The following is a 16,165-nucleotide window of genomic DNA, read 5'->3' on the forward strand; positions in this document are numbered from 1 at the left end:
ATATGCAAATTACTGACAAAGTGAATTTCAGTTTTCTTTTAGATGTGTATCCTATAAATTAATTTCAGAAATAATGCTAAATGTATTTTATACTGTAGAGAATATATTAGTTTAGAAAATTAAAGATACAAAATTTTATAAAAGAATCAAGAACAGTTGAAGAGTTGTTATACTTTGTTTCCAAATGTAAAATATGATTTTTACTTACCAATCATTATTACATGAGGAAAGAAACTGCTACATTCAGATATGAGAAATGATTTTATAGGGCAGTTTCTACAATGAAGAACCCCCAAACTTGTTTTCATTTTCATTTTCCCTTTTAAAGGAAAAGAAGTTATCAGTTCTTGATTTGAATAACAATTGAGGAAGAGAATGATTATTTCTTTTTGAAAAATTTAATACTGTAGTATAAGGGTTGTGTCATTAGTGGCAAATATAGGAGAAGGAAAAGAGAGTTCATTCTTTGTGTCTTTAGATCTGCTTTTATTTTTTAGTTGTATTCGAATTTAAGAAACTTGATGTCTGTTATGTAATAATAACTTAAGATAAGCATAGAAAAATTTATCTTTACTGAAGATAAATTTGTGGTAATTAACAAATTAGATGGTAAACATTTAGAGCAAATCAGGCAAACTGATGTTCAGACCTTTTCAAACTAAGTGAATGTTTAGTTATAAAATAAAGATCTTGGAGATTCTGAAGTGTACTAGTCACAACACTGCATGCTTATGAGAAATATAATAATGTGATAACTGGAAACATATTTTTAAAAATTAGCCTGTAGCATCTAATATATAATGGATAATTAGCAAATACTAAACAATAAGAAAATATAAGTTAAGCAGTTTACAAACGTCATACATAATTTTGAGAAAAAAACTATAGTTTAGTTCTGCTTTCTTTGGGTTTTTTGATGGGACTCGGGATTCTCATGTAGGATTTTTGTTTATTTGGTTTTATGTGCCAGAATTGAGGATTGTGGAAACTCTTTCTGATGATTAAACCCAATTCTGCTATTTCTTAGTTTTATAGAGCTTTTCTTTCAGAAGATGCATCTGATGGAGTCGATAGAGGAAGAAATAATGGTAGTTTGTCACAGAAAAGAAATATGAAACACTATTGTGGGCCTTATAAGTCAAATTTATGTAGGCAAAATAAAGTGGGGGTATTTCTAAACACATTTACTAAGGAAAGTCGACATGTGTTACAGTGCAATGCTGTGCGCATTCAGAATCTAATGACACCCCCAGCTGGCCAAGTGAGGGATTACATTTAAAAATGAATGGCATTTAAAAAAAGTAGGTCTGATTGCTGTATTAATTATCAAAGAATTGAGCGATACAAAGTGGCGTGAAATAGTGTAGGAAAAAATTACATAAGTGAAGAATTAAGCCAATGTATTAATGAAATATTTTTCAAACTGACACTAATATGGAAATACTCATAATTGGAATTTTAAAATATTTTGGTCTATTTTTTAACCATGGAAGTAGGCCATAAGGAAAGAATACCATAGGGGAGAAATGCATAGACATCCTTTCTCTATGTCTAAAACCAATTCTGAGTAATCCAAGATATTTAAATTGCTTTTATTAATTGTTTAAATTACTATTGTAAGGTCTATTGGTATATATAAAAAATGAGATAAGAACTGTTTTTCTCTGGGTATTCTGATTTAACTTCATTAAAAATAATTGGAAATATTCTTAAGTAATTTAGAAACTTGATAGTTTCAGGGAAATATCAAAGAATATGCTTCCTGTAGTTTTTTTTTAATTTTTACTTATATAAATTCTCAAAACCATTTTAGATTTTAGAATTTATAGTGTTTTGGGTACATAACATACATGAAGAATATGTTTCAAAGTTGATCCTAGGTAATTTTTCTTTGGAAATGTGAAAAAACAAAATTTCATATCTGATTCTGCTATTAGATATTTCCTTTCATTGGCATATTGCTTTAAGAGCACCCATCCCCCTCTTCTTGTTTGAGCCACTGTGTCCTGTCAGTCATCCTGAAATACACTAGAGTGCTTGTCAGGCTGTTTGCTTACAGATGCATCATAAGCCAAATTGTGAGCCATAATAGTGGCACTGAATTTCTAAACACAAGAAATTGCTTAGACAGTTGGTTTAGTATCTGTATATGGGCAATACTCTGTCCTGCAGTAGGTGAGTGAAGTGTCAAACTTTTTAAAATCAAACTTTGCTATAAGGCAGATCCTAATAATTATAGACTATCTGTTGCTTGGTTAGATAACTTTGGGGGAAATGAAAGGACATTATTTCTATAAAATGTGATGAATGGAAGCTATGCTGTGCATCTATAACTTTTATAACTAATTTTCCTTTTGGTAACACTAAACTCTAGACTGCTTTATGAAAGCTCCAACTTAAAATGTCTGTGTTTCTGAGTAGATCAGCAAGCATTTCAGATTTGGATAAAAATGTGATTCTTGAACACATTTTTTTCTTTCACAACAACTCAGGGCGGCTCAACTGAGCAGAGGCTTAGTTCTGCTATTTGAAGTGCTTTTAGTGGTTTTAAAAATAGCACTAAAACAAATTCTTATGTGCCAGTGCCCAAGCCATAGCAGTCTTATATCAAAGCATTTAAACATTTCTACTGTGTAACTGAGTTATTACTATTTGAGTAACTATATGCAAAGCATTGGAAACTTCACATTCATTTGACATGAAAGTTGTGCAGCAATCATTTTCTTTATTTGTGCAAACAATTTAATTTTTATTGAGTTTCTAAACTTAAATTGTGCATGGAATTTTTGTATTCAGTCTTAAATATTTTTAAAGAGAACTGATAAAGCAAGAAAAGGAGGAACTCACAAATTTTGATACTCAAATGTTCAATATGATAGAGATTAGTCAAGAAGCAACACGGAGTTTTAAGATTTATCTAGGGTAAATGACAAAGAGATTGCTTTTGCAGATACATGGAATGATTATTCCTTACCTTGTTCTAGAAAGGATTTAAGCTGATAATTACATAAAATTCAAGATAGAATAAATTAAATATGGAGTGAAAGAAGAAAGAAAAACAAGTATAAGGATATAAAACAGAGCCAGGAATAAAACCAAAACTAAAAAAAAAAAAAAAAAAAGCTACTATGGTTTCACAATACTCATGTATTGTGGATTGATGGAAGGGAAAATACAGGGTTACAGAAAATTGCATGCAAACCATTTGCCTCCCTTATTTTGATTGGCAGTCTGGAGTGAGGAGATTGTGTTGGATTGAGAATATTAAGCACACTTTAAACGTCACTTGTGCTTTGCTGGAAAAAAAGGTAGAGATCTGCTACCTTCTTAACTCTACATTGATTTATACAGGCATAAATGTGACCCTACCTTTTCTAGGAGCAGAAAAAAAATTGATTTGTTACTCGATTCAAAGGGAAGATTAATAAGATTTGGTTTTGGGGAAACAACTAGGAGTTATTTAAATAAAGTCAAATATCTACAAATTAGAGCAGATACAACCAAGCCAATGTTTAAAATAAAATGTATTTAGCCATTGAGTGATGTACTAGAGGGGTCAAGATACTTAGGGTAATTAATTTATGAAAGCATTAGTTCAGAGAACCTATTGAGATATATTCAAAGAGCTTAAAGAGCCAATGGATATCAGTAGTAATTATATAGTAAATGAAATTAACCTAGAAGTATTTTCTGTCATTGGGATAAGAAATAGAGAATTTTTTTGTTTTTTATTGTGCTGGGTATTGAACCCAGCACTTGTGCAAGTGCTCTACCACTAATCTATATCCCTATCCCAGAAAAAAAACTTTGTTACAAAGTAAATTTGTTGAGAAATAATTTATATGTTAAATTCCCCCCTTTAAAGTTTATAGTCTGGTGAATTCTGATAATTGAATACATTCACATAACCACTGCCTCCACCACAATTAATAATCTTATCCTAAAAATGTTCGATTCCATCAATCTTTGGCTCCTGGAAAACTATTGATCTGTTTCTGTTTCTATATTGCCCTTTTAAGAATGTCAAGGAAATGAAATCACATAGTATATACTTACTTTTGTGTAACTTTCACTTAGCATAATGCTTTTAATATTCATTCACACTGCGAATATCAAAAATTCATTCTTTTTTTTCTTATATAACATGATACGATTGTGTCACAGGTTGCTTATCTATTCACCTGTTGATGGAAATTTGAGTTATTTTTAGCTTTTGACTAATAAGAATCAGGCCACCATGAGTATTTGCCCACAGACTCAATTTTGGGTAAATACCTAAGGAGTGGAATTACTAGGTCATAGGGTGGGTATATGTTTAAATATATAAGAAACAGACCACCTCTTGTCTAAAGTGACTGTAACAGCTTGTATTTTCACTAGCAATGTGTGGGATTTCTAAAGTGTTTTTCTTCTTTGCTAGCTCTTATATTGGCAGTCTTATTAATTTCAGTCATTCTACAAGATGTGGAATAGTGTATTTGTGGCTTTAATTTGCATTTCTGTAGTGACTAATGATGTTGAGCATTTTTCAGGTGCTCATTTGCTATCTATATATCTTCTTTGGTAAAGTGTCTTTTCAATTATTTTGCTCATTTAAAAAGTTTAGTCGTTTTTCTTTTAGTTGCTAAGTTCTAAGTGTTCTTTATATTTTCTATATATCAGTTATGCATGGGTTTTAAAATACTTTGTTCCCAACTGTGGTTTGCCTTTCTATTTTCTTAACACTCTCTTTCAAAGAGCAAAAGTTCTATATTTTGATGAAGTTTGGTTTATCAATTTTTTCTTGGATCATGCTGTTGGTATTGTATCTGAGGAAACCTTGTCTAACCCAAGGTTGCGAAGATTTTTTTTTCTGTTTTCTCCTAGAAGTTCCATACCTTCAGATCTTACTTTTAGCTCTATGACTCATTTCAAGAAAATATTTATATTTGGGTGAGAAAAAGGTCAATGTTCCTGTTTTACATGAGTGGCCATTGTTCCAGCACTGTTTGTTGAAAAGACTATCTTCTTTCCATTAAGGCACTGTGGTACCTTTGTTGAATATCAGTTGTCCATGTTAATATTCTGTTAATAGATAAGAACTTAAAAATATAATCATAATGCCATTATTATACCAAATGATTTCTAACTCCTTGATATTATCAGTATTTTAAGTATCTTTTTTTTTTATTTTATTGTAAACAAATGGGATACATGTTGCCTCTCTGTTTGTACATGGCGCAAAGGCATACCATTTGTGTAATCATAAATCCACATACAGTAATGTTGTTTGATTCATTCTGTTATTTTTTTTCCCCTTCCCCCCACCCCTCCCACCCCTCTTTACCCTCTATACAGTACTTTCTTCCTCCATACTTGACCCCCTCCCTAACCCTAACTCTAACCCTAACACTAACCCTTCCCTCCCCCCCATTATGTGTCATCCTCCACTTATTAGCGATATCATTCGTCCCTTGTCTTTTTGAGATTGGCTTATCTCACTTAGCATGATATTCTCCAATTTCATCCATTTGCCTGCAAATGCCATAATTTTGTCATTCTTTATGGCTGAGTAATATTCCATTGTGTATATATACCACAGTTTCTTTATCCACTCGTCAATTGAAGGGCATCTAGGTTGGTTCCATAGTCTGGCTATTGTGAATTGAGCAGCTATGAACATTGATGTGGCTGTATCTCTGTAGTATGCTGATTTTAGATCCTTTCGGTATAGGCCAAGGAGTGGGATAGCTGGGTCAAATGGAGGGTCCATTCCAAGTTTTCTAAGGAATCTCCACACTGCTTTCCAGAGTGGCTGCACTAATTTGCAGCCCCACCAGCAATGTATGAGTGTACCTTTCTCCCCACATCCTCGCCAACACCTGTTGCTTGTATTTTTGATAATCGCCATTCTAATTGGGGTGAGATGGAATCTTAGGGTGGTTTTGATTTGCATTTCTCTTATTACTAGAGATGTTGAACATTTTTCCATATGTTTGTTAATTGCTTATAGATCTTCTTCTATGAAGTGTCTATTCATTTCCTTAGCCCATTTGTCAATTGGATTATTTGTATTCTTGGTGTAGAGTTTTTTGAGTTCTTTATAGATTCTGGAGATTAGTGCTCTATCTGAAGTATGATTGGCAAAGATATTCTCCCACTCTGTAGGCTCTTTCTTCACATTACTGATAGTTTCCTTTGCTGAGAGAAAGCTTTTTAGTTTGAATCTATCCCAGTTATTGATTCTTGCTTTTATTTCTTGTGCTATGGGAGTCCTGTTGAGGAAGTCTGGTCCTAGGCCGACATGTTGAAGATCGGGACCTACTTTTTCTTCTATAATCTGCAGAGTCTCTGGTCTGATTCCAAGGTCCTTAATCCATTTTGAGTTGAGTTTTGTGCAGGGTGAGAGATATGGGTTTAGTTTCATTCTGTTGCATATGGATTTCCAATTCTCCCAGCACCATTTGTTGAAGAGGCTATCTTTTCTCCATTGCATATTTTTGGCGCCTTTGTCTAGTATTAGAAAGTTGTATTTATTTGGGTTTGTGTCCGTGTCCTCTATTCTGTACCATTGATCTACCTGTCTATTTTGGTACCAGCACCATGCCGTCTTTGTTACTATTGCTTTGTAATAAAGTTGAAGTTCCGGTATTGCGATACCCCCTGCTTCATTTTTCCTGCTAAGGATTGCTTTAGCTGTTCTGGGTTTCTTATTCTTCCAGATGAATTTCATGATTGCTTGCTCTATTTCTGTAAGGTACGTCATTGGGATTTTAATTGGGATTGCATTGAATCTGTATAGCACTTTTGGTAGTATGGCCATTTTGACAATATTAATTCGGCCTATCCAAGAACGTGGGAGATCTTTCCATCTTCTAAGGTTTTCTTTAATTTCTTTCTTTAGTGTTCTGTAGTTCTCATTGTAGAGGTCTTTCACGTCTTTAAGTCCAATTTTAAGGATTTAAAAAATGTTTTTATAGTTGGATTTTGAAACCAGAATTCAAATTCACACATTTTACATGGTTGTTATGCTTCTGAAATATCTTTTAATCTATAATAATTTCCCTCCCTTTCACATCATCTACCAGTTGAAGAAATCAGATGATTTGTTTTGTAGTAGTTCACACATTAGGGATTTGGATGATTGTCAGCCTCATTGTGTCACTTAACATATTTCTTTCAGTAAACTGGTAATTAGATATAGACAAGGCTTTTAGGTTTAACTCTTTTGGCAAGAATACCTCATAGGTGGTGTGGGATATTTCCCATTGCATCCCATCAAGAGGTATACGGTCTGGGTTGTCTCACTTTTAGCGATGTTAAGATTCATCAGTGCATTTATTCTCTGTAAGTGTGATCCTCAGCGTTTCCCATTAATTATTTACTTACTGATTTTAGTATTGATAATCATCATTTATTATATTAGGAGTTGCAGTGGGGCAAAGTGGTGTGTGCCTATAATCCCAGAGATTTGAAAGGATGAGGCAGGAGGATCACAAGTTCAAGGCCAGTTAGGGCAATTTAGAGAGACCCGGTCCCAAGATCTCAAAATAAAAATATAAAAAGCACTGGGAATGTAGCTCAGAGGTAGAATGTCTCTGTGTTCAGTCCCAATACCAGGGGGAAGTAATTAGGGGTTATAAGTAGTGATTTGTGTGTGTGTTTGGGATTGAAATCTGGGATGTATACCACTGAGCTACATTGCTAGCCTTTTTATTTTTATTTTGAGACAGTCTTGCTAAATTGTTTAGGGCCTTGCTAACTTGCTGAGGCTGGCTTTGAACCTGCAATCCTTTTGCCTCAGGCCCCTGAGTTGCTGGGACCACAATCATGTTCCACTGTGCCTGGTGTAAACAGAGATTTGCCTTTTTTTTTTTTTTTTTTTTTTTTTTTGCAGTACTGGGGATTGAACCCAGGGCCTTGTGCTTGTGAGGCAAGCACTCTACCAACTGAGCTATATCCCCAGCCCCGTAAACAGAGATTTTTATCATTCTATAATTCTTTTTTTGTGTTTGTGTGTGTGGTGCTGGGGATTGAACCCAGGGCCTTGTGCATGCGAGGCAAGCACTCTACCAACTGAGCTATATCCCCAACCCTATAATTCCTTATTAGTTTTTATTGTTTGTAATTATTCTATAAAGAAGTACTCTTCCCTTTTTTATTATTTTATCACCCTACAGTATAGTTCATACCAGGAACATCAGGAAAATACTTATTTCCCATTATTTGTCACTTTTTAGAAAATAGGATGATGTCCTAGTAACTTTGAAAGTTGACCAATGTGTTTTAAAATTAATTTTAATATATTGACTATGTTTTGGTTTATTGTACTTTCTATGCTATTTGATGTTTAAATTTTCCCAGTTTTGGCTAGGAAAAACCATTTGGTTCCTGACCTTTTGACAAAACTGCAATGAGCATTGCTTTGTAGCCCAAGAAATTCCAGGCTCCGTTTGTGCTTTCCTTTCCCAGATGTGAGACCAGCCTTTTATCCTAGAACTCTATTTAGATTCTTTTATTGGGAAATAGTACTTGGTGAATACAGTTTTTGTACTAGGGTTACCGTTACTGCCCTTCCCAATTTTTGTCAACAGGGCTAGGAAATAGATATTTTTTAGAAATAGAGAAATATAAAATGAACTCATACTGATATAACCAATTTAAACTCAGAATTATAGATTTTAAAATTCCTGATTTTATATTTGTGTCTCTATTTTTCCTCTTGTCCTAAAAATCTTGTTTCCTAATAACATGAGTATAATCATTTGTGTATGTATATATGTATGTATGTGTGTATTTATGTGTACATGCAAATGTGTGTACACACACAAATAAATCATAAGACTACTAAATGCAGTTAAGATTACTTTAATATTCTTTTTTGTCCTAATGTTTATTTTTCTAGAGATTAGAGTAAAAATGCCATGTTGTGAAGTCACTTGAAGTTATTCATTGTTGTTTGTGTGTGGTTGTGCAGCTTACTTGAAATATGAGTAAAGTTTATTGTCTTCTGTTTGCTTTTGATTTGGGGGATTGATTTATGAGTTAGTTGTTTTTAATTATGTAAAACTATTAGATGGTTCAAAAGTAAAAATTCTAAAATAGGTGCATTCAGAGAAGTGTAGCATTCTTATGTCTCTTTTATTCTTTCCCTTCTTCTAAGGACAGTCATTTTAATTTATTTTCTGTTTATCTTTCATGGTTTCTTTTTAAACATTAAAACAAGAATGCAAATGTATTTGTCATACTACCTGTCTTAAGCAAAGGTAGTACCCTATAAATATTGCTTTGTTTCACTAAGCAAGGTATCCTGGTGAGCAGTCCATAGAAGCATATAGAGAGAATGTCACTCCTTTCTCTAGCTGTACAGCATTTGTTTGTGTGGACATACCAGTTTCCTTTCCTTTTTTTTTCTTTGCTTTCTCTCCCTTCCTCCTTCCCCCCGCTTCTCTCTTTTTTCTTTTCTTTACTCTTTCTTTCATTCTTTTTTTTAAACAAAAATTGCTGCTACAAATTATCTTGGGTGTGTATTACTTTTCATTTTATATTTGCTGTAAATTTTTAAAAGTAGGAATGTTGGGTCAAAGCATAAACACACACACACACACAAACACACACATGCATACTTACAGTTAGACAGATATACATGTATTGTAAATTTGCCCTCCATAGGGATAATGGTTTAGATATCTATAAGCAATATATAGGGTGTCTGATTGTTTACTAAACAGTCAGCCTTCAATCTTACTATAAGAGTAGTAAAAGCTAAAAGAGTTTACTAAAAGAGTTTGTTACCAAAATTTTGATATTTTCCAATTTGAAAGAAGGGACTATTTTAGTATATTTTAAGTTTGCATTTCTCTTATTATGAATGAATTTGGGTGGCTTTTTACATGATTAAGGACTATTTGCATATTTTTGCATGAATGAGAAGTTACTTTAAATTGCATTCAACTTTAAATAACACGTATTGATTCCTTGTTATGAAAGATGAATAAAGATGGGTGTTTCTGCTTTTCCATCTTTTCTGCTGTAATTCTGCTACTCTGTCCACTGTGTCTCCCTGTTTCTTGGATGTTTTACATGTTACTAATGTTTTATTTTTTGCTCCCATTTATTTTTTGACTTATATCTTGCTTTCCCCTCCTTATGCTGCCCTATTCTTTTTTATTCTTTTTTTTTGACTTTTGTAATTTTTGTTTGAGTTCTTTATAAAAGAGAAGTACATTTTGTGTGTGTGTGTGTGTGTGTGTGTGTGTGTGTGTATCGTCCTATAAATATAACTATTTTATCAAACTTTTTCTCTGTTACCTCCATTAATTCTTGTTCATCATGTGAAGCTTGTTTGGGTTCTTCTTTTCCTCTCCTTTCCTTTCCTTTCTTCCCCCAAGTTTTAATGTTGAGTTCCTATTACTGATCTTTGTACACTACCAGGCATTTACTGAAGAACAGTGTAGGGATCTGGGCTTGGGTGGTAGTGATTTGATGTAGACAGCAATTTTTAATCCATGTTTGTGGCATTGAATACTTTTTAAAATTAAAGTTATATTTCCTTTGCTTCTAGGAAAATTTTTCTTTCATTATCTGGTGCTCCAAAACTGATTATGCATCATAGTAAAGTCCTTTTAAGCCATCAGATTGTCAGTCTTGTGAATTGGTGATTCTACATGCCTACTTTCTTTCTTTCACTCCACTAGATCTCTAGTGGTCCCCTTTGCTAAATGGACTTGGTTGTTGACAGTTAGAAATGGCATGTCATTATAGGAATCCTACTCTACCTCTCTTGTGATTCTGTAGTTTCAAACTGGATCTTTATTTATTTATTTATTTTTTATTTTTTTATTTCTGAAAACAAGTTTTATTTAAATGAGGGTTTAAATACATTACATAACATTAAAACTGGAAGGGCAAAAGAAAACCAAAAACCAGTTTATTACTTCACATGGCACTGGGCAGCTGTTGCTAGTGAGTTGCAAGCTCTATAGCTAGCTACAGGACTGATAACATCAGTTTGGTATTTGTTCCCTTGTCAAAAGTTTAACTGATATTAAGCTGGCCTCACATTCTGTTGTTCTGGACATCCCTTAGCTAGAATATGTCTAGTCAAAAAGACCTTGGTGGCAAGCCAGATGTCATTATCACCTCACTGGAAGGAAGGTGGCCTTTGAGTTCTGCCCACCTGGTCAGGTTAGACACCAGGGGCTCTTTTTTCTTTTTCTTAAAAAACAAAACGAAACAAAACAAAAACCCACCAAAGGCCCCCTTCTAGTGGTACAGCTGCCTTACCCCATCCTCCTGCTCAGGTCATCACACTCTTAGGACAGGGGCCTCTGCTGAGGGAGAGGTGAGAAGCTTCTGGTCAGACACAGCCATCTGATCTTGGGCCTCTGGGCTTTGCTGAAACATCACGTTATTGCTTTGTTTCAGAGTGGACACTGCCAGGCACCTATTGCTTGACCTCTGTTTAAATGAGGGACTTCAAGACTAGACAGCATGGCTCTTTTCAGTTTATTGCATGAAGGAGTTACACTAGTCCAAGTTAAAAGCGGACCCCAAATGGTTACATTATACAGGCTGTGAGTTTTTAAACCTGTGACAAGGGACAGAAGGGAAATTCTACTCATTGCAAGGAAATCCTCACTTAAGCTTCAGTGAGCCACAAGCACTTAAAACCCATGAACCTTCAGCTGATCGTCCTTAGCCAGTCCAATCTCTACCAGGAACTGGCATATGTTCTTGCGCTGATCACCCTGTAGCTGAATTACTTCTCCATATTCTGGATGCTCAATTACAGTACCATTGCAGGCAAATTTCTTCTTAAACGCCTTCACTAGTTTCTTTTTATCGTAATCCCTTGGACAGTGGCAAGGGTCTTCCTGCCGTTTCTCTGTTGAATTCTTATATGGATATAATCCTCAGTGCCAGCAGGAAGCAGGTCATCACCCTTACTTGCATCAGCAAAGGGGTCGAAAGAGTGGAGGTTCTGGATAGCGGACATACGATACGATTCCTTTTCCTCGGTAGAAACGGCCTGCGGAAGGCGGCTGCGGGAGAAGGCGGGCTGGGGGGACGGAGCGTCGGGAAGCGATGGGGCTCGAGGGGGAGGCTGCTGAGTCCTCGTTGGCGGCTCAGTGACTGGGGGCCTCAAACTGGATCTTTACAGGAACAGTCTATTTCCTTTGATTCTTGTACCTATCCATGCCCTACATCTCAGTACTGTGATCAAAGGAAATATGGGTAGGAATTTCAGGATTTGTGGTACTAACTTTCAGAAAAATTTCTCATTGAAGTATATATAGGATTTCATTACCCACTTTTAAAAAATTTGGTCAAGATTTCATTATATATCTTTCTTTGTGGTTTGGAATAATGACGAGTTTCCTAGAAAATGTTAATTTTAATTATATTCTTTATTGTTTTCCATTACTTTTTAAGGGGAGAAGTGACATGCAATTGCTCTTCCATATATTGTAAGACACCCTAGGAAATGTTTGAATAATGATGAGGATTCTCTTAAAGATCTCTGTAGGGGACAGAGATAAAGAAGCATTGCTTATCTCTGTCATGAAAAATTATATATGCATTAAGATGTAAAATGTATTGTTCTAGTCGATGTTGGAAATAAGAGCAGGTATATGCTGAGTGACTATTATGAAAGGGTACTCTAAGCAGAGGGAATAGAGTATATAAAAGTTTTAGGGCATGAACCAGCATAATCCATTCTGAGAACTTCAAAGTCTTTATCATAGATGGATTACAGGGAGGTGGGTTAAAGACAGAGAAAACTGGGGAGATAGAATAGACCAAATTGCTCCAAGTTGTTCAATGAAGTCAACTTTTTTGTGTCAGCAATGGAGAATCATTGAGGGTTTTAGGCAGAGAGTTAGTATAACATCTTATTTAATATTAGCAATATAAAATAAGAGTAGTTTGGAGGATAAAATGGAGGAGTGTAAATTTGGAAGAAGGGAGACTAGTTAGGGTATCATTACAACATCTAAAGTTGAAAGAGGGCCTGACACAAGGGAGTCGTAGAATAAGGCAGAAATGGCCAATATGAGAGGAGTTAGCAATGTTTCTTTTTCACTGAATTGATGTGAAGAGAAACGCAGAGTGAAAGACAGAATATTCTAGGATGATGTTCATATTGCTGGGTTTGGTGCTCAGCTATATGGTGATGTTATTAATCTTGTTTAGAACTGAAAAAAAAAAAAAAGGCAACCAGGTTTTGGGGAAAAGATTATGAATTTGGTTTTGAGTTGCCTGTGAGACAGCCCAGTGGACAATGGATCTGGCGACTCTGAAGCTCATGGGTTAAGTCTGGACTGTAAGATAAAAGTTTTATGAATCAGAATTCTAAATAGAATTGAAATTCTACAATGGGGTAAGACTCCTCGTTATAAGGAAGTAGATAAGGAGTATCCAGTCAAAAACCCTGGAAAGAATGGCGAGAAGGGTAGGGGAGAAGCATGAAGGGGAGAAGCATGAAAGTGGTGATTTGATGCCAGGGGATAAGAAAGTTAAATAGGACTAATAAGCATATCACTAGAATTCCTGTAGACAGCTTAAAAAATATTGATAGATAATGAACTTGGATGATTAAAGATTCTTTGGCGCAGACTTTTAAAAACTGTTCAAAAAGTATGAAAGAAAGAAAAACCAGAACACAGAAGAAGCAGAAGTTCTCAAAGCAGTTATATATGATTGTTCTTCCCGAGTGTATTTATTGATTTATGGAAAATGAATATAGTGTTTTCAAGGTCATTGGCCCCGTTTTCTTTATTCCAATAAGAAGGCTTTTATTATTTCAAGCTACTCAAGGAATAAAGAAGAAATAGGATTTTTTTTTTTTTTTGCTTCAAATTGAAGTTGATGAGAATTCTGCTTTCTTCGCCACTCTCTTTTTGTTCTGTACCTTTCAAAAGTACTGGACCTTAGGAGAATTCATACACTCGAACTATTTTATAGTATTATGGAGTGAAGCAGACCCATAGGCTCACTGGACTTGCAGCAACAAAAGCCACGGTTACTTTCAAAGTGTATATGGAGGGCATGTTACTTCTGCCCTGATTGCTTAAACCTGATGCCCTGTAGCTGAAGGTTATTCTTGTCCTGATGATTCAATAAAAGCTTCTCTGATGTCTCACATATTAGATTATCTTCTTCAATTTCAATTTGACTAATTTAGTTCTTTGGCTTTTTAGATAATGTGTAGGTAACCTTCATGTTGGGCTTATATGAGATGGGATGTCATAGGGTCTTGGTTCTGGTGTAATTTTTATGTGGTATCTAATGTCCTTAAGTTGAAAGGCATTGCTGCATAGAGTAACCATGGGGATTTCTGTCCTTTCTCCTTTGCTGCAATTTTGAAAATGTATGCCATTGTGTAATAAAGGTCTAGGTTTTAATGTGAACTTGCATTTATAAAATAACTGAAAGGTGTGTTTTGTGTGGGTAATGAAGTCATCATATGAAATGCTTATATACAATGCTAAATTATTAGTTAAATAATAAATTGAATTGTAACTTTTTGGTTTCTTTTTCAAAAAGAGGGATATTACATTTGACTTGTTATTTATTATCAGAGGGATATAATATAAGTAGGCTCTTTTGTTTTCCTTTGTTTTGTTTCATATCCATTAAGGCAATCTTTTTTTAAACCATTTTTGTAGTTTTCACATTTAGGTTGTGTGTATGGGAAACATGTTTAATTTTGGTTATTATGGCCACAGTAAGTACATGCTTTAATTTTGTTTGGTTCTTATGAAGAGTTGATAAAATAATTTTTGGCGGGGAGTGGCTCAATATTAAAAGGTTTAATAAAGAGAACTTCAGATACTCCAAGAAGCACTTCAAAGTTTGAATTACAACATGCTTAAGATACCTAACTTTTGTTCTAAAATGTAGCATTGTTTTGTTCTTTTGAAACCCAGAGGTCTTGGGAGCTAAGGAAATTGAAAGTGCAGACTCCTGAGGATCCTGATACTTGGCACATTTAACAATTGTAGCCCTAGCCCTGGAGCATACCTTTTATGTACCACTCTGGAATTGATTTCAAAGGACTCAAGATCTTTATGAGGTTGTTGTGCATTAGGATTTTTTTTTTTTTTAGAGTTCTTTAGGCATGTTGCATTTTTAATTAGTGCACATGTAGGAAATATGCCTTAAATTTGAAAGTCAAGAGATCCAATAAAATGAGACACCAGAGGGAAGCTTTGTTTTAAATTCTTTTGTTATGGGAACAGAGTGAAAGCACTCTTGAATAATAATGATGAGCTCTATAGATGAAAGAGATGTTTAACCTAAATGTAGACAAGCAGATTCTGTTCTCTTGCTGAAAAGGGAATAATAACATCAACTAACATTTGTTGAGTCCTTGTGAAGTGCTGTAGATATGGGCTAAGTTATAGGTTTTGTATGGATTTTCTTATTTATCCTTGAAGATCCCTTTGAGTAAAATGCTCTTATTCTTCTCATTTTACATACAAAGAAACTAATATTCAGGGAGGATCAGTAACTTGTCTAAAGTTTGCAGTAAACAGGGAGCAGAGCCTGGATTCTCATCCAGGCAGTCCAACTTCAAATCCAACACCCAATCACTGAATTCCAATAGCGTTGAGATGTAGGATAATTTAAGATCCCTTTAGAAGACAGTGTGAATGTGGGTGGGTGGTAGTGGTTGTTGGGGGACAAGATATCTCACATAAGCAGCTGCATATTGTACTGCTAATGGGTTAAGTGGAGATGAAACTTAGCCCTCCCACTGCTGGGCAAACGTGAGCCCTCCTGCTGATAACTTCAGGGCTGTGCTTACCCAGAGAGTAGCACATGTTTCTAATTTATCTGCTTAGCTGAAACACATTTTTCTAATTCACTTTATGGCAAATATCAACTCTATAATCCTATTTTGAATACCACTGTCTGTATTTCCATTCACTGACAAGAATCCTTTGACTCCAACTGGCCACCTTCTAGTCTTGTTGCTCCCTTGGTGTTCTCATTCCATCCACCTTTATGCTGACAACTCCAAAATTTATATCTTCATTCCAGATTTGTGTCTCAGACTCTACTCTTCTATATCCAACTACCTGCCTGAGAGCTTCACTTGACTTCTAATATGCATCTCAAATTTGTCACATCCCCAACTAGACTCTTCATTTTCCAGCTACTACTCCAGCTGCCCTCA

General features: G+C 34.8%; 1 protein-coding gene and 1 pseudogene across 4 annotated transcripts in view; one reads left to right on the top strand and one right to left on the bottom strand.

Annotated features, from left to right (window-relative positions):
- The window catches only part of CTNNA3 (catenin alpha 3), a 1,874,587-nt gene that overhangs the window by 21,402 nt on the left and 1,837,020 nt on the right, over positions 1 to 16,165 (top strand). Inside the window, exon 1 of one of the 3 annotated variants that reach the window (XM_079135774.1) lies at positions 2,054 to 2,175. The exons of the other annotated variants lie outside the window; for them this stretch is intronic. The gene's annotated coding sequence lies outside the window, so the exon portion shown is untranslated. Of the gene's footprint in view, positions 1 to 2,053; positions 2,176 to 16,165 lie in introns of those variants that run through there. 3 annotated transcript variants of the gene reach the window in all.
- On the bottom strand, positions 11,213 to 12,047 carry LOC306659605 (eukaryotic translation initiation factor 1-like; annotated as a pseudogene). The gene has a single exon. The product of its transcript is annotated as a eukaryotic translation initiation factor 1-like (transcript).

The sequence above is a fragment of the Sciurus vulgaris genome (genome assembly GCF_902686455.1).
Source record: "Sciurus vulgaris genome assembly, chromosome: 4".
Classification (NCBI taxonomy): domain Eukaryota; kingdom Metazoa; phylum Chordata; class Mammalia; order Rodentia; family Sciuridae; genus Sciurus; species Sciurus vulgaris.